Source organism: Ambystoma mexicanum, chromosome 3p (genome assembly GCF_040938575.1).
Source record: "Ambystoma mexicanum isolate Mex_15411 chromosome 3p, UKY_AmexF1_1, whole genome shotgun sequence".
NCBI classification, from domain to species: Eukaryota; Metazoa; Chordata; class Amphibia; order Caudata; family Ambystomatidae; genus Ambystoma; species Ambystoma mexicanum.
Window position 1 is genome coordinate 1,071,754,295 of NC_090925.1, and position 25,928 is coordinate 1,071,780,222.

Consider the following 25,928-nt stretch of genomic DNA (forward strand, 5'->3'; position numbering starts at 1 on the left):
TTGTTCCAAACAAAAAATTATACAGATAAATGTAGACAAAAACACATAATATAAAGTGATTCTTACAATGAAAGTAAATGTTGATCAATAAAGAGTAGAAACAAACAATGCATCCATTTGTCATACTCTGGAAATGTTAATCTATATATAAGTGTGAACAGACCACACTTAAATGAAGAAACAGAGACAGTATAGATTAGTGAATAGACAAGACCCAGTGTTCAGACTGTGAGATTTATTGACCCACTTTGCTATACTATGCAGCATCACTCTGCTATTTATGGTGCAAGAAACAACAACAATGGCGGCAAAACTCTTGTGCGCGTCAAAACCTCCAAAACCGTGTTTTCCAACACACAAAAAGATGGCTGCACAACCTGCCACCCGTAGTGCATGTGTGGTGGAATAGAACACACACTGTAGAAAAAGTGCCAGTTGGCTCCATGACAAACAAACATAGAGAACAGAGGGAGAAACAGTGCTTTGTAAATTAAACTCAAAAATGTGCCTGTAAATGACATTTATTTTGCTGCGAAAACTCCAAAATGCCTGTACATAGTACTGTTTCAACACTCCAAATCTTGCTTGGCACTAAAATTCATTTAATATAATGAAGCACTGTGAATGTACAAAGGCTTGAAATGTGAAGAGCAAAACATTTCCTCAGAAAAACTGGATTGCCTGTGAATGACTGCCCCTGTCAAAATATGTGTGCAGCACACTGGGCTACCTGTGAATGACAGCTCTGTCAGATGGCTCTCTTGATGAAACTTCAAAGTTATCTAAACTAAAAGTCCGTCCAATTAGCAAACAAGGATTGGTGCTAAAAGGAATACAGATCTCAGTTGCTTTTGATTCCACAGGTTTAAAGCTGAGTCTGGTTTCTGCTGGATTTGAAGTCAATAAATTAAGAATAAATTAGTGTGGCAGGGCCTGCAAGAAGTGGAAAAACAGGTTTCCCCCAAGGGGAGGGAAATCCTCTCAGCAGAAACTCACTGACATATGATAATAGTTTGTTAGACAAGACTTTTGTCTGTAGCCAGAGAAGGAACAATGGCAGATCCTCCAGGACAGGAAATGGACATGTGAAAAGGTCATCAACTGTTCTTTGAAGGAATTCCCCAAAGGAGGGGGGTACTCCTTGAGCTCCAGGGAGAAACAAAAGGTGGTCCATTTGCTGCTAAGAATAAATAATGGACCATTTTTAGAGACTTATAACTTGTTATCCAAAGTTGTGAAAAATATAAAAAGGACAGATTTGTTAGTCTAATTTTTGGCTTTACGTTTCAAGAGGAGGTGGAACTGTGTAACATATTCTGGACAGGAATGGCAATATATGTAGTTTTATGTGAAGTCTATTAATGCTAGAATGGTTAAACTGTACACAGACATCCCTATGGTAAACATACACATTTGTGGACATTTTCAGAAAGCCTGGAAATTGTGTTCATGGCGAAATTGACAAAATTCTGCAGAAAGGTGAAACAAGTTCTCACAGCTGCGGGATTTTGATGAACAGATTCTAGATAAAATATGGAATCGTTTTGTGTGATTTTCATAGAGGTTACAAATGTATAAATCTGTATTTAGGACAAAATTCAATTTTGATGCCAGTGGCTAGGGGAGATTTCTACGGACTGTAAAAGCCAAACCATAAATGTGACATCATCCGTCCTTGATCCAATCACTTAGATGCCAGGCGGAGATGAGGCTCTGATCCAATCCCAGTTTACGGGGGACAGCTTAGTTAAGCTGGCCCATACACCCATTTTTGTGATGTCGTTTAAAAGGATAAATAGGGACAGCTGACAACACATAGGGACTCACTCACTCTTCTAATTCCAGCGAAGCACTTTGTTCCAGCATTCAACATTCAGCCTTTAACATCCTCCAGATCCAGATGCCAAGAAATAGGCCAAACAGTAACTGAACCATTTTCAGTAAGGCCTCAATCCTCAAACTCATTCCTACCACCCTGTGTAGCGCTGTGGTGTGGGAAAGCATCCTGAAACTATCTGGCTTGCTACCATAAGGCTGCCCTGAGGAACTCACTATCCTGCTGATTTCAAATACCCTGAAACAAGAAGGGCAGACCCTGTGTTGTTCCGGTGACCAGCCTAGCTGATCCAGTCCCGCTCCTGATGTGCTGTCCTTCCTTGATAGACCCAATCCATTGACCAGAACTGTGACTGTCCAAAAATCTTAAATCCCAGTGGATTGTGAGTATTAATAGGACACTAGAGAACTATTGTATACCTTGCTTATCTTGTTTCACTCTCATCTTTGAACTATCCCTACTTTCATAACCAGTAACAGTGTCATAGGGCCTCATTACGAGGTAGGAGGTAGCCATGGTGCTATTAGCACCATGGATACCCCCTTACCGCATTCCGGGTCCGGGTTCTCGAAATAGGGATTTACCGGGTCATTCCAACCTTGGAGGACCCAGTAAGTCCCCATTCTGAGAACCATTCCCCATTCCCATTCAAGCCCCCACAGGGCTCAATGGGAATGGGGATGGAGCTAATAAAGGGTTTGCTAATAGCGGGCCCGTTATTAGCTCCCTGGTTTCTTAACGGCTCCCACTAAGGGCACCTGATAAAACCAGGCGGCATTAGCGGCACCCGCTAAGGGACCTCGGAATAGGGTGGTAAGGGTTTACCGGCACCGGTCTCCTTACCGGTGCCCGTTAACCCTTACCGCCCACTTCTTAATGGGGCCAATCATCTTTAGTGCTATCATCTTCTGTCTAGTTGCTAAAGCGCCACTTTCATAGTCATCTTGTTTGTGTAACTCTGATCCATAAATCCCACTTTGAGTGTTTGGATTGGTGCCGCCGGGGAAGGTGATGGGGATCTGTTACTGAAGTCGCAAATCAGTCTCAGAGCTTACATTGTCCCGACTTGTTTGCCTAGCCTAAACACTCTAGCCTCAAGGAAAAGCATAAACCATATTTTCTAATTCTAAACTGAAGTCCTTGTTCAAATTTGTGTCTTTATTTTCGAAAAACACCTCTCACTAAAACCTCCATAACTCCCTCAATTGTTAGGATAGAAGCAACATTTCAACTCCCACTTGTACCTAACATCCTTAGCTATCTCTCCAACCCAATAGTTGGAGTGCAAAACAGTGTGATTGACGCGTTATATCAAACATTGCATAAGGAAAAGTTTGCCACAAATTTCCCTGTTGAAAAAGTTTACACGTGTGAATTACCTTTAAATAATTTCCCACTTGGCCTTTGAGATTTCAATTGTTTTCTTTTGATTAAATCATTGCTTTTGATTGCTTGCTTCTGTTCAAAGTGGTTACTGTACAAATGTATAATAGTATAATATTTTAAGCATTTTTGACCACATTTAGAAGCCGATTCATGGAATAATTAGCGCGGCGCAAGTGGGCAAAAACGTGCCAATCGCAGTGGAATAGCGAAAATCGCAGTGCAATTGCGAAAATCGCACGAAAAGCAGCGCACGTCGATTCATGGAAGGCCGTGCGCGAGAAAACCAGCGGATGTGCGATAAAAAGTGCACGGCGCACGTTGGCGCACAGGCCATCTAACAGCGTGCGCCAGGTCACTGCGAAAATCGCACAGGCCACAGCGAAAATCGCACATAGCGCGGCGCACGCAACAAAAGTAGGCGGAACACGGGCGTAACACTCGGAATGGGGAACAACATGCCAAAACGTGGGCGTCACGGGGGAAGTACAGGGCACAAGTGCGCGGAACGCCCACACGCTCGCCTACAACACGTATTCATGGAATAGAATAGGGGAAAAAAGCGCACGCTCAAACCAGCGCACAGGCACAAACACGACCGCCACAAGAAAGCAGGCGGTAGCGTCTCTGCGGCTGTAAGAAATGTGCGCCAAAAGGTGCGCCAACAAATCGCACCTATATACTGCCATGATGAATGTCCCATACTGTGGCCCTCCAGGAAAAAAGACGTGCAAAGGGGTACCCACAAACACGGACACCCGCTGACAAAAAATACGTGTGCGTGTATACCGGGGTGCGCGGGAAGTCTAACAGGCGATTTCAGCAGGGTACGTGCATCACAGGGGTTCGCGTGAAGTTTCACACGCGATCGGGTCTGGGGGAGCGGGCTACGTGTATATCAGGGGTTCGCGTGAAGTTCCACACGCGAACAGCCTGGGCGCGTGTATTTCAGGGGTGCGCGGGAAGTTCCACACGCGAATAGCCTAGGCGCGTGTATTTCAGGGGTGCGGGGGAAGTTCCACACGCGAACAGCCTGGGCGCGTGTATTTCAGGGGTGCGCGGGAAGTTCCACACGCGAATAGCCTGGGCGCGTGTATTTCAGGGGTGCGCGGGAAGTTCCACACGCGAATAGCCTGGGCGCGTGTATTTCAGGGGTGCGCGGGAAGTTCCACACGCGAACAGCCTGGGCGTGTATTTCAGGGGTGCGCGGGAAGTTCCACACGCGAATAGCCTAGGCGCGTGTATTTCAGGGGTGCGGGGGAAGTTCCACACGCGAACAGCCTGGGCGCGTGTATTTCAGGGGTGCGGGGGAAGTTCCACACGCGAACAGCCTGGGCGCGTGTATTTCAGGGGTGCGCGGGAAGTTCCACACGCGAATAGCCTGGGCGCGTGTATTTCAGGGGTGCGGGGGAAGTTCCACACGCGAACAGCCTGGGCGCGTGTATTTCAGGGGTGCGCGGGAAGTTCCACACGCGAACAGCCTGGGCGCGTGTATTTCAGGGGTGCGGGGGAAGTTCCACACGCGAACAGCCTGGGCGCGTGTATTTCAGGGGTGCGCGGGAAGTTCCACACGCGAATAGCCTGGCCGCGTGTATTCCAGGGATGCGCGGGAAGTTCCACACGCGAATAGCCTGGGCGCGTGTATTTCAGGGGTGCGCGGGAAGTTCCACACGCGAATAGCCTGGGCGCATGTATTTCAGGGGTGCGCGGGAAGTTCCACACGCGAACAGCCTGGGCGCGTGTATTTCAGGGGTGCGCGTGAAGTTCCACATGTGATTTGACAGTGTGGGTCCTCCCAGGTGTACCCTGTACACCCTCCACGGCCCCTGCAGGCAGCCCACACCACAGGGGACTACCCTGCATCCCTGGTCATGTCCCGCAGGCAGCCCACCCACCATGGGCATGCCCCCCAGCAAAGGCACATGTCTCCTTGAACTAATGAACACCAACTCATGTCCCCTTGCACCCCCACCCCCCAGCACTGTGGGGCACCTGCCAGCAGGCCCCCACCCATGTCCAACTCATGTCCCCCACCCCCCCACCCCCCAGCACTGTGGGGCACCTGCCAGCAGGCCCCCACCCATGTCCAACTCATGTCTCCCACCACCCCCACCCCCCAGCACTGTGGGGCACCTGCCAGCAGGCCCCCACCCATGTCCAACTCATGTATCCCACCACCCCCACACCCCAGCACTGTGGGGCACCTGCCAGCAGGCCCCCACCCATGTCCAACTCATGTCTCCCACCACCCCCACCCCCCAGCCACCAGGGTCACCCTCCACCAGGCCCCCACTCATGTCTCCCACCACCCCCACACCCCAGCACTGTGGGGCACCTGCCAGCAGGCCCCCACCCATGTCCAACTCATGTCTCCCACCACCCCCACCCCCCAGCCACCAGGGTCACCCTCCACCAGGCCCCCACTCATGTCTACCACCACCCCCACCCCCCAGCCACCAGGGTCACCCTCCACCAGGCCCCCACTCATGTCTCCCACCACCCCCACCCCCCAGCACTGTGGGGCACCTGCCAGCAGGCCCCCACCCATGTCCAACTCATGTCTCCCACCACCCCGACACCCCAGCACTGTGGGGCACCTGCCAGCAGGCCCCCACCCATGTCCAACTCATGTCTCCCACCACCCCCACCCCCCAGCCACCAGGGTCACCCTCCACCAGGCCCCCACTCATGTCTCCCACCACCCCCACCCCCCAGCCACCAGGGTCACCCTCCACCAGGCTCTCACTCATGTCTCCCACCACCCCCACCCCCCAGCACTGTGGGGCACCTGCCAGCAAGCCCCCACCCATGTCCAACTCATGTCTCCCACCACCCCCACCCCCCAGCACTGTGGGGCACCTGCCAGCAGGCCCCCACCCATGTCCAACTCATGTCTCCCACCACCCCCACACCCCAGCACTGTGGGGCACCTGCCAGCAGGCCCCCACCCATGTCCAACTCATGTCCCCCACCACCCCCACCCCCCAGCACTGTGGGGCACCTGCCAGCAGGCCCCCACCCATGTCCAACTCATGTATCCCACCACCCCCACACCCCAGCACTGTGGGGCACCTGCCAGCAGGCCCCCACCCATGTCCAACTCATGTCTCCCACCACCCCCACCCCCCAGCCACCAGGGTCACCCTCCACCAGGCCCCCACTCATGTCTCCCACCACCCCCACCCCCCAGCCACCAGGGTCACCCTCCACCAGGCCCCCACTCATGTCTCCCACCACCCCCACCCCCCAGCACTGTGGGGCACCTGCCAGCAGGCCCCCACCCATGTCCAACTCATGTCTCCCACCACCCCCACCCCCCAGCCACCAGGGTCACCCTCCACCAGGCCCCCACTCATGTCTACCACCACCCCCACCCCCCAGCCACCAGGGTCACCCTCCACCAGGCCCCCACTCATGTCTCCCACCACCCCCACCCCCCAGCACTGTGGGGCACCTGCCAGCAGGCCCCCACCCATGTCCAACTCATGTCTCCCACCACCCCCACACCCCAGCACTGTGGGGCACCTGCCAGCAGGCCCCCACCCATGTCCAACTCATGTCTCCCACCACCCCCACCCCCCAGCCACCAGGGTCACCCTCCACCAGGCCCCCACTCATGTCTCCCACCACCCCCACCCCCCAGCCACCAGGGTCACCCTCCACCAGGCCCCCACTCATGTCTCCCACCACCCCCACCCCCCAGCACTGTGGGGCACCTGCCAGCAGGCCCCCACCCATGTCCAACTCATGTCTCCCACCACCCCCACCCCCCAGCACTGTGGGGCACCTGCCAGCAGGCCCCCACCCATGTCCAACTCATGTCTCCCACCACCCCCACACCCCAGCACTGTGGGGCACCTGCCAGCAGGCCCCCACCCATGTCCAACTCATGTCCCCCACCACCCCACCCCCCAGCACTGTGGGGCACCTGCCAGCAGGCCCCCACCCATGTCCAACTCATGTATCCCACCACCCCCACACCCCAGCACTGTGGGGCACCTGCCAGCAGGCCCCCACCCATGTCCAACTCATGTCTCCCACCACCCCCACCCCCCAGCCACCAGGGTCACCCTCCACCAGGCCCCCACTCATGTCTACCACCACCCCACCCCCCAGCCACCAGGGTCACCCTCCACCAGGCCCCCACTCATGTCTCCCACCACCCCCACCCCCCAGCCACCAGGGTCACCCTCCACCAGGCCCCCACTCATGTCTCCCACCACTCCCACCCCCCAGCACTGTGGGGCACCTGCCAGCAGGCCCCCACCCATGTCCAACTCATGTCTCCCACCACCCCCACCCCCCAGCACTGTGGGGCACCTGCCAGCAGGCCCCCACCCATGTCCAACTCATGTCTCCCACCACCCCCACACCCCAGCACTGTGGGGCACCTGCCAGCAGGCCCCCACCCATGTCCAATCCATGCCCCCCTGCACCTGGGTCCCAACATTCCCCAATCATGTCCGTAATGCCCATCCTCCCCTGCCAAAAGGCCCAACCAACTATCACACCCACCCACATATCAAAGGCAATTACATGTTACACCCCCAATGTAAATAATGCAATTTAACACATGTCTGTCACACACAATGGCTGCAAGTGAATGACAAAACACCCAACATGACATGCCTGAAAGCAATGAGATGATACGACACATTGAAGAATAAAAAAATAATATGTATTGAACAGCAAATAAGAAAAAACACAAAGCAAATCAAACAAAACAAGATGAATGTCCAAGAAAAAATTCTGAAAAATTAAAATAAGCCAATTAAGAAGATCATCCTGGGTCCATGAGCCCTACCAAATTAAACCTAACTGACTACTAACTAAAAAGTGAACTATATACAAAAAAGTGGTGCATTGTCCAATCGCAACCAAAAAAAAATCAAAAAAACAAAGGAAACCTAACCCTAACTATACAACTATATACAAAGGCAGCGGGCTATTCGGACGGCTCACTGGTTGTTGTCATGGGCCAGGGCATCATCGAACTCCTGGTCAATGGCTTGGAGGCGGGCATGTTCCCTGGCCCCGAGGTCCCGCAGGGATAACGCAGTGTCCAGCTCAAACTCCCTGCGAAGACCCTCGAGGCACTCAGCCCGCCTCAGCGCCCTCCGCATGGAGTCCTCCGCCCTGACCATCGTGAGCCGTTCCTCCTCTGCCCGCTGCCGCTCCGCACCTATCCGCTGGCACAACCTCTCCCACACGGAAGCCACTCCCATTCCAGGGTTCTCCTGCCCTCCGGCCGATGCCTGCACCCCTGATGTTGATGGCCCCGAGCCATGATGCCTCCCACGTTGAGCCTGCTGCTGCCTCCGACGCAACTGCCTGTGCCAGCACGACGGCATCCAGGCTGATGGAAACCACCGACGCCGTCGTGCACGTGCCCTGCCCGATGATGCCGTCACATCCTCCATCTGCTGGGGTCCAGTTGCTCTGGTGTCCACCCCTGCTGGATCTCTGACTCCCGACTGTGGCAGGGATGGGATCCCCACCGAGCTGGCTGCATTGGTCGGGGCAGGTCCACAGGGGGCCCTGGTGGCATCTGGGCTGGAAGACGGCAAGGAGAACGACTGGTGGATAGCCTGCACAGAGGAGGAGAGGGCCGCCACATTGGCCAACACATGCAGGAAACCCCCGAACATGGCCGATCCCAATTGGGCCACGTCGGCACGGTGCACTTCGTGATGACGTGCGTGCTCCTCCCGGGAAGCACGCACGGCATCACGAATCACAGCCGTGCGCATCGCGACCCCAATCAGGACCTTCTCCGCACGGCCAGGGGTTCCCACGTCCGCAGGTGGAGGGGAGTCAGGTGACATGGACATCCCCTCTACCTGCGGACAGGCCGGGGACGGGGCATCCCTGCTGGTGCATGGTGGTGCACTCACAGGGTCAGGGACAGCGACATGCACAGGCCCCTCCACGGTGACCTGTGCTGCCTCCTGCCCCTGGCCCTGGACTGCACCACTTGCACCAGCAGGGATGCCCCCACCAGGCCCCATGTGTGCCCCAGTGGCGGCCTCCTCCTCCTCTGTGCAAACCACCAACCTGGATGGCTCCTCACCGTCTCCCACCGTAGCAGGCCCCTGTGGGGGCTCACCCACCCCTTCCGCTGCAGCCGTGGGGGCATCCCCGCCGCCTTGCTCCACAGCGCCGTCTCCGCCCTCTTCTTCACTAGCCGCTGCGTAGAGGGAGACAAAGAACACAAGCATCAGGGCACTGTACAATGGTCCCCTAGACAGGAAGCAATAGCAGATGAGCACCACTGTCAAAGTACACTTCCATCATGTCCCTCCACAACACATGGGTCAGTCCAGGCAAAACACACACAGTAACAGGCATGGTGCATGCCATGGACATTTCCATGCATGTCCAATGGACTCTTGAAACATTCAATGATATGTAACTCACATGCATCATGCCTCATGCCCATCACATGCACACACTTCACCTCAGTCACATCCATCTGGCCCCAAACACACCAAACACAGCGGTTACAAGGGTAATTTGGCTGCTTTACTGATTCTCTGCATTGTCACACACATGTGTCATGCATCCATGGCATGCACAAGTCACAGACACGCAGGTCAGGCACACAGACATGGCTACCATATATGTACCTGGCATCAGCACCCATCCCTCACCCCCACCCATGTCCAGGTACAGAGACTGGCATGCTCTCATGTTCAAAATCTGAATAGGGCTCCCCATGCGGCATTTCAACACATGCAACAACCATGTGCATCACACATCACTGGTCGCACATGCATTACCATGATGTCCCTGCACACATACATGCATACATGGCCTATGGCACACATACAGGCAAGTATCATAGAACCAGCACACCGCAACATGCCCTGTCTCACACAGTAATGCATGGACACTTACCGCTCAACTCCAGACGGGCCTCCCTCTCAAGGATCTGGGCGTGGAGCGCTGGGCGTACGCGTTCCAGGACCCTCATCTGGATGGAAGTCATGCGGCCCCGGCCCCCCTCCACGAGGCGCCGGGCCTTCACAAGGGTCCTGGACCTCAAGTCCTCCCAGCGCTTCTTGATCTTCAGGACGTCGCGGGTTGCCACCCCCTCCGCGTTGATGGCAACCACACAGTCGGCCCAGATCCTCTGCCGTCCTTCCTTGCTGGCGCGGGACGATCCAAAGAGGGCATCATACTGCCCCAGGACATGCTCCACCAGGACACCAACTTCGGTGACAGTGAAGCTGGTGCCCCTCTGCCCCTCTGGCCTGGGGTTGCCACTGGTGCCAGATGTGGAAGTGCCCGACATGGCAACCCCAGAGGCAGGTGTGGGTGGGCAACTGGGTCCTGGGGCTGGGCTGTGGAGCGATGTAATACCAGTCGGGAGTCTTCAGTTCCAGCAGGGGTGGACACAGCAACTGGACCCCTGCAGATGGCTGATGTGCAGGCACCAAATGGCAGGGCACGGTGGCAGCAGGCAGGCAGGCAGGCAGCAGCAGATGGCACGTGGGAGGCTGCTCGGGGCACTGGGGGGCAGTAACTCGGCCTTCTGGGCAGGAGCGTGGGCTTCCGTGTGTTTTCGCGTGGCCAGCTTGATACGGAGTGATTTGGCACGTGAAAATCCTGCACGTCAGCGTGAAATCCGAGGAAAGGCCCTTAGCGCGTAAGCGCGTCAGCACGCATACGCGATTCTATTGGACCAGAGTCCCTCAGCGCGTAAGCGCGTCTGTGACGTGACCCGCACGGGTGTTCCCCACTCAGCACGTGATGACGGGGCACACGTGGAGATACTGCACGTCAGAGTGTCATCGCGTGTAATTGGACAAAAGTGCGCGTACACGCGATTGGCCTATGTACGTGTATTTAATGGGTGCGCGGCCACTTACACACGCAAGTACGTCAGCGAACCTGTATCACGTGGTGCGTGTGAATTTCTGCACGCTATTGGACTGGGAACTGGATTCCAGGGGTGCGCGGGTCACATGCTGTATCCCGTGGTGCGTGTGAATTTCCACACGCTATTGGACTGGGAACTGGATTCCAGGGGTGCGCGGGTCACACGCTGTATCCCGTGGTGCGTGTGAATTTCCACACGCTATTGGACTGGGAACTGGATTCCAGGGGTGCGCGGGTCACACGCTGTATCCCGTGGTGCGTGTGAATTTCAACACGCTATTGGACTGGGAACTGGATTCCAGGGGTGCGCGGGTCACACGCTGTATCCCGTGGTGCGTGTGAATTTCCGCACGCTATTGGACTGGGAACTGGATTCCAGGGGTGCGCGGGTCACACGCTGTATCCCGTGGTGCGTGTGAATTTCAACACGCTAATGGACTGGGAAGTGGATTCCAGGGGTGCGCGGGTCACACGCTGTATCCCGTGGTGCGTGTGAATTTCCGCACGCTATTGGACTGGGAACTGGATTCCAGGGGTGCGCGGGTCACACGCTGTATCCCGTGGTGCGTGTGAATTTCCACACGCTATTGGACTGGGAACTGGATTCCAGGGGTGCGCGGGTCACACGCTCGCCTAGAACACGCGCAAAGCATAAATTGCGGACTTTAACAATAACAAGCTCAGACGCCAGGATGAACATACCGTTCCTAGCAGCAGTGGCAGTGGGCTACCAAAGGAGGAGGAGGAGGATAGTCAGGGCCAGAATATTCACACCCAGAACCAGCCTTTTCGGGATGCCTGATGACCAGGTGTATGGGAGGTACAGGTTTCCACCACACATCATACTGGACCTGGTGAGTGAGTGGGAGGATGACCTCACATCACCCACCCTGTGCTCCCAAGCACTCAGCCCCCTGGAGAAGGTCCTCAATGTACTGCACTTCTTAGCCACTGGATCATTTCAGCGGACAAGTGCCATAGTGGGTGGGGTGTCACAGGCCACCCAGTCACGCTGCCTACACCAGGTCTTGAACATCATGACTGCACGCCCATCAGTCCGCAGGCACATATACCTGCCCAGAACACCTGCAGAAAGGCATGCTGCCGCCCTGGATTTTTACGCAGTGGCACGATTCCCCAAAGTGCTAGGTGCCATCGACTGCACCCATGTGGCTCTACGTCCCCCCAGGGCATCTGAGCACATCTATAGGAACCGCAAGCACTGGCATTCCATCAACGTGCAGGTAGCATGTAATGCCAAGGGAATCATCACCTCAGTATATGCCAACTATCCCGGCTCCACCCACGACAGCTTCATTTACCGAATGTCCACCCTAAGCCGGGACCTAGAAGCTGGGCGGCATGGCGATACATGGCTGCTTGGTGAGTATGTATGCCACTGCACATGCATGCATGTTGGATACTGAGCAAGGTCACAACCTCACCAATGATACCAATCCCCACCTCCACAGGGGACAGTGCCTACCCTCTCAGCCCCCACATGATGACGCCAATTCGGAACCCCACCACGCCACCCCAGGTAAGATTTAACACAGCCCACATTACAACCAGGGGCATAGTGGAGCGCACATTCGGAGTGCTGAAGTCACGCTTTCGCTCCCTTGACCGTTCTGGCGGGCAGCTGTTATACGCTCCCCCAGTAGTGTGCAGGATCATAGTGGCAGCATGTGTCCTGCACAACGTTGCAACACGCCGGGGCCTGGCCGTGGACATGGTGGTGGCCCCACATCCCCAACCACATGCACAGCCGCTGCGCATGGGAGGGGAAAGGGCACGGGGGGAGGCAGCCCGTACACAGCTAGTGGCTAATTACTTCACATAGAAATCACACCCCTGTGGAGTGCACACTGCCCTGGCACATTCCATCTGACAATCAATGATGACTCAACCTGACACTGATCCTGAATGTCTGGAGAATGAACCGGGAATTCCATGTCAGCCTGAGATTGTTCACCTGGAAGTGTCACAATGTGTGAATCCCTACCCACACAGACACCACCAATGCAGTTTTGTGAAGTTACACATTGAAGCAGCTAAAATGAATACCCACTTGCAAAATGCAACAAGAGGACAGCGCCATGTCAGCCAACCCAACCCCAGCACTGCCACACGACACACCGTGCCATGTCATGCTAATTGCAGGTAAACAAAGTAATCCCCACAACATAACATCACTCTCACTATGTACAGTGGCACTATTAGAAACCTGCAACACCTGAAATGCTCACAGCAATGCCGGACCAACAACATACTTGAGCACGTAGTACCATTAACATGACATCAAAAATGTTACATATTAGTAGTCTCACCACCTGGAAATGCCTGCACTCCCACCACTACCAACTGTGCAGTGTTGGCGCCATGTAGAGTTGTAGGTGCACTGCTGCCAACATGGTCCCCATCGCCAGACTAGAGGTCCTTGTGTGGACTTGAGGAAGGGACCTGCAAATTGGGAGGTAGACACAGAAGAAGAGTTACACATCAATGCAACATGTAGTGTACAACACAACAGCAATATGCACTATGAATGTATACACAGTATTGACTACAGACTGGCCACACAGCTCATGGGAGTCCAACGTCACTGTGTAATTCACTGTCACTTGGGCACACCCTTTGCAAGCCCATGGAAACGGGAAGCAGGAGGGGTGTGTGTGACTCAAACCCAAGCATCTGAACCAAATACATTACAAGCCTGCATGTGCCCAGCCACAATGCAGCGTATGCCCACAGGAACCACGGAAGCCAACACATCGAAGCCAACACATCGGAGCCAACACATCGGAGCCAACACATCGGAGCCAACACATCGGAGCCAACAGATCGGAGCCAACAGATCGGAGCCAACAGATCGGAGCCAACACATCGGAGCCAACACATCGGAGCCAACAGATCGGAGGCAACAGATCGGAGCCAACAGAACGGAGCCAACAGATCGGAGCCAACAGATCGAAGCCAACAGATCGGAGCCAACAGATCGTCCCAAAAAAATTGGGAATAAAAGAAATCAAAATAAAAATAAAAATAAGAAACAATCAAAAATGGCCATTGATGGGCCCGGGGGGGTTGGGGAGGCCACCCAGGAGGTCCGAGGACAGGATGCACACCAGAACCCACCTGCGTGGATCCTGGGAAGATAAAACACCTCCATGGGCTCATGGCCCACACGGCTACCCTATTGTGGGAGTATCACTGCTGTCGCTATTATCACCCTGTGCAGCTGCATCCGGAGGTGGTTGCACTATGGGAGGCAGCCCACGCAAGGCCCTAGTCTGCTCCTCCATGGCTGCAAGCATGCGGGTGTGGTAGGTCTGGTTCTGGAGGATGAGTGTGCGGAGGTCCCCATGCAACAACTCACGGGATGCCCGGACCTCCGCCCTCGTTGCCTGCATCTCAGCTGAGAGCGTACGGGTGAGACGCTCCAGCTGCTGTTCTGTCCTTTGGTGTGTTGAAGCCTCAAGCTCAACAAGAGTCGTCCTGAGGTGTAGGAGCTCCTGCCTCAGGGCTTCCCTGTGGCCCTGGGACTCAATGGAGATGGCCTCCTGCAGAGTCGCCAGTGCCGCCCGCCTGTCCCTGTTGGACCCCAACATGTCCTCCCTGTGTGACTGGCAGATGGAGTCGGTTGCCTGCTCTAGTCGCTCCATCAGCCTTTCTGGGGGGACAATGGAAGTGGCCACCCTATCCATGGCCTGAGCCATCATCTCGGATGATGCAGCCTGTTGGGTAGCCATACCGTAAATGGATTGCTCCCATGCGGTATTGCCGTGTGGCGTACGGCCACCACGTCGGCGGGCACCACACCTGTCTGGGGCAAGGCGAACTGCGCCTTGCTGTGCCGGCACTGCCTGAGGCTGCAGGACTGCATTCCCCCTCTGATCTGCTGGCCCAGGAACAGGATCAGATGTCGCGGAGTGTGACCCTGCATCCGTAACCACCGAAGGCGTAGCTGCCAACACTGACATCCCCATGGAGGGTACTGACCCTGGTGCAGGTGGGTGAGACAGAACAGAATCCCTCCCTGGAACACTCACCTGCGACGGCACGTAGGTCTCATCCGAATCAACACCTGAGTACAGCTCGGGGGAGGTGCAGCCAGAGACACCCCTTGAGAGCACGACCTGCAGCACTTGTGGGTTCTCCCCCACCACCACAACCACGTCCCTCACTGGTGGTTGGTCGGCCCTGGGACACCTCCTGGGTCTGCACCATCTCCACAACCCCAGCAGTATCAGGTGCGTCTTCCCCTGCAAAGACATGAAAACAAAGTAATGGAAACAGGCATTAGCACCATGGCACACATTGAGGGCTGAGAAGCAAGAGAACCAGTACTTGATTGACACATGTCCCACATGACTAAAACCCTCCCATGCATGCACCCTCACTGCGTATGAAGTGCAGGCAAATGGCACACACTGATGACACCAAGATGGAAGATGAACAAATTTTCTGCATGCTGCCTGGCAGTGGCATCACACATTGGCCTGTGATTGGCAGGTGAAACACACATGCCATCACACAGATGGCATGTACCATTGCTATTGAGTGAAGATGGAGAGGAGGGCAGCACCTATTCATTCAGTCCAGTTCCCGCATGTAATAGCTTTTCTGATTCTAACAGGTCAGATTTTTCACCTGGAGCTGCCAGTCTGAAATGGTCAAATTGCACAGGGACATGCGTGTACAAATGATATCCAGGTAACAAAGTCACTCCACTTTACCATACCCATGTCAGACATGTGACTAGTGGACAGCGACATGCCTAGTGAAAGTGGTGGAATGCAAACAAACTGACTGAATGAACAGTGAAAAATAAGCAAATATGTTGTGTCAAGGTGACACTTCAAGGGCAACTGGCGTGCAGTTGTGCTAGATGTCTACTGTTGGCAGAAGGGATACTGCTATGGCCAAATGCAGCTGCGCAGGAAGTATTGCATGAAGCACATGACTGACCCATACGACTGAGGCGCACACACTCTCACCTGGCACCCAAACAGAAGCCCTCACACACACACCATGCACATGGATGACACACACATGCATGTGCACTCACCGGACAATGCCTCGTAATCAGCCAGATCTCCCACGCCTTGGATCTGTTCCTCCGTGACGTAGGTCCCAGCGACTGACTCATGTGGAGTGAGTTCCATGTCTACTACTGGAGACCCACCTCCAGTCACTAGAGTTGCGGCATGACTTGAGGCCAGCTTAATCTTTGCCCTGCGCTTTAGGTCATTCCAGCGCTTATAGCAATCATTGGCTGTGCGCCTCACGATTCCAAGGGCACTTACGATGTCCGCAACGGTCTGCCAGTGTGCCTGGCGTTGTGCAGGTGTGGTCTTGGATCCTGCAACAATGACCATCTCGTTGTCATGTCCGGACACATACTCGACAAGTGCATTCAGTTCGTCATCCGTGAAGCTGGGCTTCCTGGACGGGCCGGACTGTGTAGCCGTGTCTGGGGCATCAGCCTGTGCCGGACGAGCACTCTTCCTCTTCCGCTTGGAAGGTGGTGGTGATCCTGAGTGTCCTGCGCCGCTCTGGACACTAGGGGCAGGAGCCCTGGTGGACTCTGTATCAGGAGTGTGGGATTGCACACTCAGCATGGGAGTTGGTGCAGGCATTGGCTCTAGTGTGATGGTGTCAGGGGGAATGTCAGCAGCATGGACTAGGACCGACACTGTCCTGGCTGGGTGTGTGAGGGCTGGGGTGGATGGAGCCGCAGCTGCCCCTGCAGCCACTCCGCCCTGCCTCCTTGGTGCAGCAGATGACCTTGCTGCCCCAGATCCACGTGGCATGATGGCATCAACGTGCACCAGCGCACGTGTCGTAGCCCTGCTGACCTGGAAGTCAGCCATGGAGTCAGCCAGGTCTGGGGCCACAATGGGCTGGTCCAACAAGGGCTGAGCATGGATGGTGTCAGCCACTTCAGCCTCAACGGGAGGGGGGGTGGGGGGGGAGGGGGGGGATGATGGGTGCCCTTGACTGGTCCTCCACACATGGGGGGACAGGCTCACCCTGCAAGTTACGACCACGTCCCCTACCGGATCCACCACGGCCACCACTTGTGGCTCTTCCACCTTTGCCACCCTTACGGAATCCTCGCCTCCCAGCCATGGCACTGATATTAATGTGCGTATGGGAGTGGCTGTAGACAATTGTCCTGGGCAATTGGGGGTCAAAGGGGTTGGGTACCAGATGGTAATTGTACCCTAGTGCTCTAGCACGGCTGATTGTAACCCCTGGGGAAAGATGACGGGTCACGCAACGCACAGGAGGCCCAAAAAAGGGAGATGACGTGCACGCAACCCCTCCTAGACCACGTGTGCAGAAAGAAAAACCTGCACTACGCTGTGGCACCCAGTAACACAAGAATGAACGTATGCGTGTCAAACGCAGCCTAGAATGACCTCTGAAGGGGTAGGCTACACACGGGGCAAGCACAGAAGTTGGATACGTGCGTGACTCACCGTCTGCCAGGTAAAAGAGCGTGAAGAATGAGCGTGTTTGGCTGGCTAAACCCCCGCCAAAAGAAGATGTGTACGCTGTCTGAGAAGACAGGACAACAGTAGAAGGGGACACTGTTTGAGGGAACAGGCCCAGGTAAACCAGTAAAAGAGAAAAAAGAGAAAAAGCTGTCAGAGGTAACAGGGAATACGAACTGGAAACGCCGTGAAGTAAATCGCGTGTGAAACGACAAGAAGTACAGAATTCACCCACTCGCTCTCCACAAAAAGCACGTACAAGGAAATGGTGTTCTACATGTACCTTATATACAGGCCCACACGTACAGCGTCACTTACGCAGCGTGTACGTTCACCAATCACACGCTTTGTCACTCCTGCGTGTAGATCCATTTTCACCAATCACACGCTTTGTCACTTCTGCGTGTAGATCCATTTTCACCATTCACACGCTTTGTCACTTCTGCGTGTAGATCCATTTTCACCAATCACACGCTTTGTCACTTCTACGTGTACATCCATTTTCACCAATCACACGCTTTGACACTGGGACGTGTCACGCAACAATTTCCTGCACGTGCAGGTGACTATAGGCGCGCATATGCTGTTGACGGGTTTACGCGCTAAGGGCCTTTGCTGACGTGTGGGATTTCACTCCCTATCAGGCTGTCCACGCGTTCACACACGAGAGACCACGCTCCTGGCCAGGAGGCCAAATTACTGCCCCCCAGAGCCCTGAGCACGCTCCCACCTGCCATCTGCTGCTGCCTGACTGCCTGCTGGCCACGTGCCCCACAGTGCTGGTGGGTGGGGGTGTTGGGAGACATGGGTGGGGGCCTGGTGGAGGGTGCCCCTGCACTGGTGGGGGTGGTGGGAGACATGGGTGGGGGCTTGGTGGAGAGTGCCCCTGGTGGCGGGGGGGGTGGTGGGAGACATGGGTGGGGGCCTGGTGGAGGCTGCCCCTGGTGGCGGGAGGGTGGGGGTGGTGGGAGACATGAGTGGGGGCCTGGTGGAGGCTGCCCCTGCACTGCTGGGGGGTGGGGGTGCAGGGGGACATGAGCAGGTGTGCAGGGTAGTCCCCTGTTTTGTAGGCTGCCTGCAGGGGCCGTGGAGGGTGTACAGGGAACACCTGTGAGGACCCACCCAGCCTAATCGCGTGTGATGCACCCCTGTAATACACGTACCCTGGCCAATCGCGTGTTAAACTTCCCGCATACCCCTGTAATACACGTACCCTGGCTAATCGCGTGTTAAACTTCCCGCGTACCCCTGTAATACACTTACCCTGGCTAATCGCGTGTTAAACTTCCCGCGTACCCCTGTAATACACGTACCCTGGCCAATCGCGTGTTAAACTTCCCGAATACCCCTGTAATACACGTACCCTGGCCAATCGCGTGTTAAACTTCCCGCGTACCCCTGTAATACACGTACCCTGGCTAATCGCGTGTTAAACTTCCCGCATACCCCTGTAATACACGTACCCTGGCCAATCGCGTGTTAAACTTCCCGCATACCCCTGTAATACACGTACCCTGGCTAATCGCGTGTTAAACTTCCCGCGTACCCCTGTAATACACGTACCCTGCCTAATCGCGTGTTAAACTTCCCGCGTACCCCTGTAATACACGTACCCTGGCCAATCGCATGTTAAACTTCCCGCGTACCCCTGTAATACGCGTACCCTGGCTAATCGCGTGTATAACTTCACGCGTACCCCTGTAATACACGTACCCTGGCCAATCGCGTGTTAAACTTCCCGCGTACCCCTGTAATACACGTACCCTGGCCAATCGCGTGTTAAACTTCCCACGTACCCCTGTAATACACGTACCCTGGCTAATCGCGTGTTAAACTTCCCGCGTACCCCTGTAATACACTTACCCTGGCTAATCACGTGTTAAACTTCCCGCGTACCCCTGTAATACACGTACCCTGGCCAATCGCGTGTTAAACTTCCCGCGTACCCCTGTAATACACGTACCCTGGCTAATCGCGTGTATAACTTCACGCGTACCCCTGATATGCACGTTACCCGCTTTGCGTTCCTTGTTTGGCAGCCCTGTAAACTGGTCCAGGGTTAGCGCAGCCCTTTGCGATGATTTAGCGATTTTGATGGCTTTTCCTTGCGCGAGGGCGTTCTTGGGGGCGTTACTGGCGCTGCTGCAGGGTCGCTGCGATACTCTGCGCCACGGCTGGTTTGGGAGCATGAAATCCATGAATACGCTGTGCGCGGAAATCGGTTTTAGCGCACGTGCCTGGCGCAGTCAATCGCACGCGGACACTCTGCGCCAGCCGCTTGCGACACTTTTCAGCGAAATTCTATGAATTACCCTGTTAGTGTTTTTGCTCAGCCAATTTCAAAGCCAAATCTGACAGTTGAAAAGCCAATTCTGTTTTTCTCTTGTGTTTAAATGGGGAAGGTGGGAGTCATATTCTTTTTGATCTGTGTTATTCCTGAATCCCTGGTCTCTCAACACATCTATTTAAATTGCCTATTAGTGGGTTGAGGGGTGTTGCAGGGGTAACCCCTAACCATAGGGCTATCTGTTCCAAACCAACCCAAAAGTATCATTTTCTGTGCTGCATTGTTTTGGTGTTCATTACTTGATTCCCAGTGCAGTAAATATATTATTCAGTGTTCTGGCAGCCCATTAGTGATTGTTGTTACCTATTAAAATATATTGTGATTTAAATTCTAAATAATTAAATAAATACTTACCTTTGCAAACTAGCGTGATTCCTGGTTCAGTGTGGCCGGGGGTTGGGGGGCCTCAGTAGAAGTGTTTGATATGAGTGGTAAATCATTCAGAATATTGAATTTATTGAAAAAAATAAATAAGGGTTTCATTTGCGTACTGCATGCTGGGTGAGACTTGGGTGTGTGCCAGATTGAAATCACTTACAGTTTGGGGGCTCGTGTCCAGGATCCTGAATTGGTGACAATCTAGCACAGCGTGCTAGCCTGCGGGGTACATACACCTTGTTGGGTTGCCATACTGTGCTACACAGTACAAGCACCCCTCAAAAGAAATGCTCAAAAGAACTGGGCCTGTTTGCAAAAGTAAATTAACCCTGAGATAAGTCAGGAGGAAATTAATATTTCCGGAATGGTGACTAGTGGAAATTAATATTGCTAGGAAAAACCTTCTGCACAAATTGTTTGTCAGGGGTGAATGGCCATAACAGGACGAACAGGTATGGCTGCAGGGAATAAAACAACAAATCACTGAAATCGACCAGCAGTGGTCGAGGAGCAGTGTAAAATTGCCAAAATAGCAGCCTAGCTGTACTTCCACATAGGAATTATACAGGAAGCATGCAGACAACATAGATTTGACAAAGACACAAGGGAATCATTGCTGAAAATCCAGACTAATCTGGACTCTGCAGAGCAAAGGCTCCAGGATAGCCAAGAATCAGAAACAGAGGCTAGGCAGTATGTTACCAAACTTCAAGAAGATCTGGCTCTCTTACATCAAGGGAATGCAGAACAAAATACTCAAGTACAGACACTGCAATAAGAATGTCAGGAAAGGATTAACTCTTTACAACAGAGTCAAGAAAAGCAGGTGCATCAATTAAACTATAATAGAGTCTGAGCAGAACAGATAGTCACATTGCAGAACCACATAGAATCTTTGAAAGAGGAAAATAATAAATTAATTATCAAAGACATCCAATCCTAAGAGGAATTGGATGAGGAGCGCCAGAAATCTAGTGCATTTAAAAAAACAGAGGGACAACCTGGCTGCACAGAGGGGCACTCTAACTAAGGAGAGGGTCGCCTTATGCCAGGAAGTCAGCCAATTAAAAACTAAGTTGGAGGAAAGAAAGCTGGCCCTTCACGAAGTTAGTGAAATCAAAACTGATTATGAAAAGCTGCTAGAGCACACCAGGTGGGTGGAGGATGCTCTGGCGAAGAACAATCAGGCCAATAAGGACCGAACTCAGGAGGTGAGTCTCCTGGAGCAAAACTTGGCCCAGTATTTCCAATCTAGGCAGGAAGCACAGAGAGACAATGAGGCTCTCTGTGAAAAGAATGAAAGGCTCCACCAACATATAGCCATGCAAGAGAAAAACATTGAGACCAGTAAGGCCTTAATAGAGGAGCAAAAGGGTCAGATTTTGGCATGTAATCAGGGAATAGGGGCTGAAAGAGATGAGGTAAGATGGGAAAGAGAAACCCCTGAGAATAACCTCAGGAACCGTGTCATCAGGGACGTTAATCCCTTCAGTTCCATGGACTCGGCCACCTCCATGTCCACTGGCTCATATGAGCCAATGGCCACAGGGATTCTAGACTTTAGCACAATGGGGAAAATGGGACTGGGAGATCAGCTCCTCCCAGAAATGGATGGGTGGGCATCCCTGTACAGATTCCCAAATGTGAGGGCTAGCCTCTCTGATCAGGAAGACTCCAGTGAGTGGAGAATCAGAGAATTGAATCCTCAAAAATATCACCTACCAAGGGATCAGTCTGTAAAATTTGGTGGGGAATTCCATAAAACTAGACCCACAAAGAGGATCTTCTTAAAAAACCTCTTCCCAGATAGGGCAGTGGGGGAGTGCTCAGCCAATCCTGGGATCAAGGGAGAGTCAGAAGACTCTTCTGAGCACCACAAGGTCTCAAGAGACTAGGCCCCCACATTCTGCAAGCCATTCCCAAGCTCGCAGAATCAGGGAGAGCCTATAGGATCAGACAGCCACCTCCTGTAGCAGTGCCTCTGAGTGAGAGGATGAGTGGACAAGGGTGACCAAAACTAAAAAGGACAACAAAATGAAGATGGCCCTACTGAAAGAACCCCTGAAGCAATTCAAGGCCATTAGGAGCGTCATAACGCCCTATCATAAAAATGCCAAATATTCCGTTTGGGAGCACCTCGATTTGTACGAGCAAATGATGGAATCTTTCCACCTGAAGGATAACCATATTTGCATTCAATATGTCAAGTGGACATTTTCCCCTGAATACTCCAGCTTCTTTGTGGTGCTGGAGGATCAGAACCACTCAAGATGGTCGACCTATAGGGTGGCCATCTTAAAGCATTTCTCAATACATAGATACCCACAAGAGGCCCGCAAGGCGGCTTCCAATCTGCAATGTGGGGAAGACCAGGCCCCACAAGAATTTATACAAGAGTTGAAGCGTGCTTTTGCACAGACCACCAGGAGGGTGCGCACAGACAGTAGGGAATTCATCAATAACTTCTTTCATGCACTCCCTAAATACATTGTGACCCAGCTGGCGAGAGACTTTCATGAGAAGAGATCTCTAGACTTGGTCATTGAACAATCAACTTGCATTTATGAAGTGCAGAAACTGGTAGAAAATAAAAGTGTCAATAAAAGCCTCAAATCAACCAACACCCCTGCTGCCGCTAAGGTGGCGGAGGTGAAGGTTGCCCCCATTTTAGATCTGGAGATGGGGGGCCTAAAAACATTCCTGTGCAAAATCCTCCTAACCAAAGACCCAGAAGGCCATCAGGGCAATCCCAAACAGGTAGTCAGGGAGGTAGCCCCACAAATGGGACCCTTAACTACCCTGACTACATCAGACCCCGTTACAAGGGCAGCATCCCCATCCTGGGCTATGTGTGGACTCTCCCAGCTTAAGGGGGGGGTCAAACCAGGCCGCTGCCAACCCAGGAAACTTCCCTATCTTTCCCAGGAGGACAGTAATCCCCCAAATGCCAGGTTGAGCTTCTTTCCCCAGTACCTGCCAAACATCAACCCCCAAAACAACCTTTCTTTATTTACCCACTTTCCTGAGCACAGACAGCCCAATCTGGGAGAGGGGAGGCCAAGGGGGGAGGGGTACCAGAACTATCCCAACAAAGGGTATTATGGGAGAAGGGACAGTTACCCTTCCTGCAATCAACCTAGGATGGACCAGAGAACCCCGCACCAGCTGGAACAGGTGTCCCAACTGTTGGGCCAGGTCCAGAGCTTGGTACAGGATCTGGGTCACATGTTGAGGGCTCAGCAAAACCCTCAGATGAGCATGCGGCCCAGAACCCCTCAAATCAAGGATGTAGTACTCCACCTCATCTTCCTCAACAAATACTGTAACCACACAGCCTGATGTCTGCAGGCTTTGGCACATTATGAATAAATAAATAAATAAACAAATAAATAAATAAATAAATACATAAATAAATAAATAAGGAGGGCTACGGATCATTATTATCCATTGAAGCCCCTGAATTGGGGGATAAAGGTCATTAGCACCCCTGGTTCCCAAAGCGGGAACACAGGGTCCTAAAACATAGATTTTTCTTCCTGTAAAAAGGACGGATTATCCTTCCTACAGCGGGATGCCTGCAGTGTCCCGCTGTAGGAAGGAAAATCCTTTTCCAAGACAGCCAACATGGAAAGAGAAGGAGGTGCTCCATACACAGACCCTCTTCCCTTGCCATGGCAGCCAGCAAAAACCCTATGAACATATTAACACAAGGACTTTTTTCCCTTTCATACCTATCCTACCTTCAAATAACTTTACCACATAGCCGTTCCCAGGTAGACATAGCCACTTTAACACAATTTTTTGTCCCTAGTGGTCATGAACAGTAGCCAGATTGTCCACATCATGACCTTATGCCATGACCCAGACAATCTGGCTACTGCCCACGGCCACGGGCTCTAGCTCAGTCACCAAAGGTATATGACTATTTTTTGTACCTACATTATGACACTTGTCAAAAAATAAAACACTGTACATTTGCAAAACCATGCTTTAATGTCCTTGCCAGTGCTCCTTACGAGTTTCCTTGAAATCCGCCCATGTTATTGTTTATAGAATAGTCATATAACGTAGCCCCCACTTGACAAAATCCATTCAGTCTTTACACAAACATTGAAGGTTGGGTCTATAATCGCTCTCAAAACTTTTGTCCACATTCTTCAAATAGCAGCAACGTTATAAGCCATCTAAAAATGTTAAGACCCTCCCTCTAATTTCGTCCCCTCTTGAGAAAATCCCACCATACTTTAGAAAACCATTTATATCTAGATCCAAAATCGTTTTTCCAAATGTTGTGCAGATTCATCAAATAACACCACATTTATATGCCTGTATAATATTTTGGGTCCCCCTCTAATTTTGCCCCCTCTTGACAGAATCCCACAAAACTTTGCAAAACATTCAGGATTAGTTCTAGAATACAATCCAAAATTACATGCAGTTTCATTGAGTGGTGCAAAAGTTATAAGCCATCCAAAAATTGTTTTTCCCCAACCCTGTAATGCAGATATAGGTACAGATGTCCTAGTACATATGAAGTGTCCGCGAAAACCACAGGACTGCCCCAGGACATCTGGAGTGTTTGCGGACTTTCGGGGGGTTAATCAACCCATTTTCTGGCTTCTTATGGCCATATCCAATCCAGTGCTCATCCCTCCCACATACCCAGATATTGTTTGTTGAGTTTGACAAGTGCAATGCTGCTTTTTTAAAAATGTTTTTACGGCGCTGTCCCAGTACCCTCAAAAAGTCAGCGAATCCAAGATGGTGGGCGTTTCAGGAAAACCGACCATTTCACGTTTTCTCACCACCCAATCAGCGGTCGCGTCTGGTGTCCGTGGACCACGCAAAATTCTGCAATTTTTTTGGGCCAATCAGAGGCCAGTCTGCGGACTGAACAGGGAAGTGAGTCCGCAGAGTGAACATAGATATCACTAATTTGTTTGCCTTACGTTCTGGTTGTTTAAAAAAAAACTTCTGGACATATTTACACCAAATTAACAAAAGCATACTTTCGGGACCAAGCCACCGCTCCTGCCACAAATTTGTTGAAAATCCATTCAGCGGTTACGGCTGTAGGAGCGACATACATTTTTTCACATTATGTCTATGGAAAAAATAAATGTTGGCACCCCACTATAACTTTGCCCCCCCCTTGACCAAACCTCACCGAACTTTCCAAAGAAATTCAGAGTGGGCCATATACTTTTTTTTGCAAAGTTTGGTGAGAATTCGTCCATGAGGAGCAAAGTTATAAGCCACCCAAAAAGTGCTATTCCAATGGGTTTAGCAACTTAACCATAACTACATGGCCGCTACCGCAGGCCATGTAATGTTCGGAAATAATCAAATTGAAAAGGTAGATTAATATTATAAATTTGACCACATGGAACCCCCTAAAACATTACTACGTTCATGTAGCTTGTCCTCACCATTGGTATACTCGACATGTATGTGGTTTCCTCACTGGTGAAGGTCTGGACTTCATCACTGAACTCTACGTACAGAAATACACTTTGGCCAATAAATCTAAAAGAAATTAAGAGAATAACCAAAAGTGGGGATAAACACAGTAGTCTTAATTGGAAAAATGTAAAGCTGC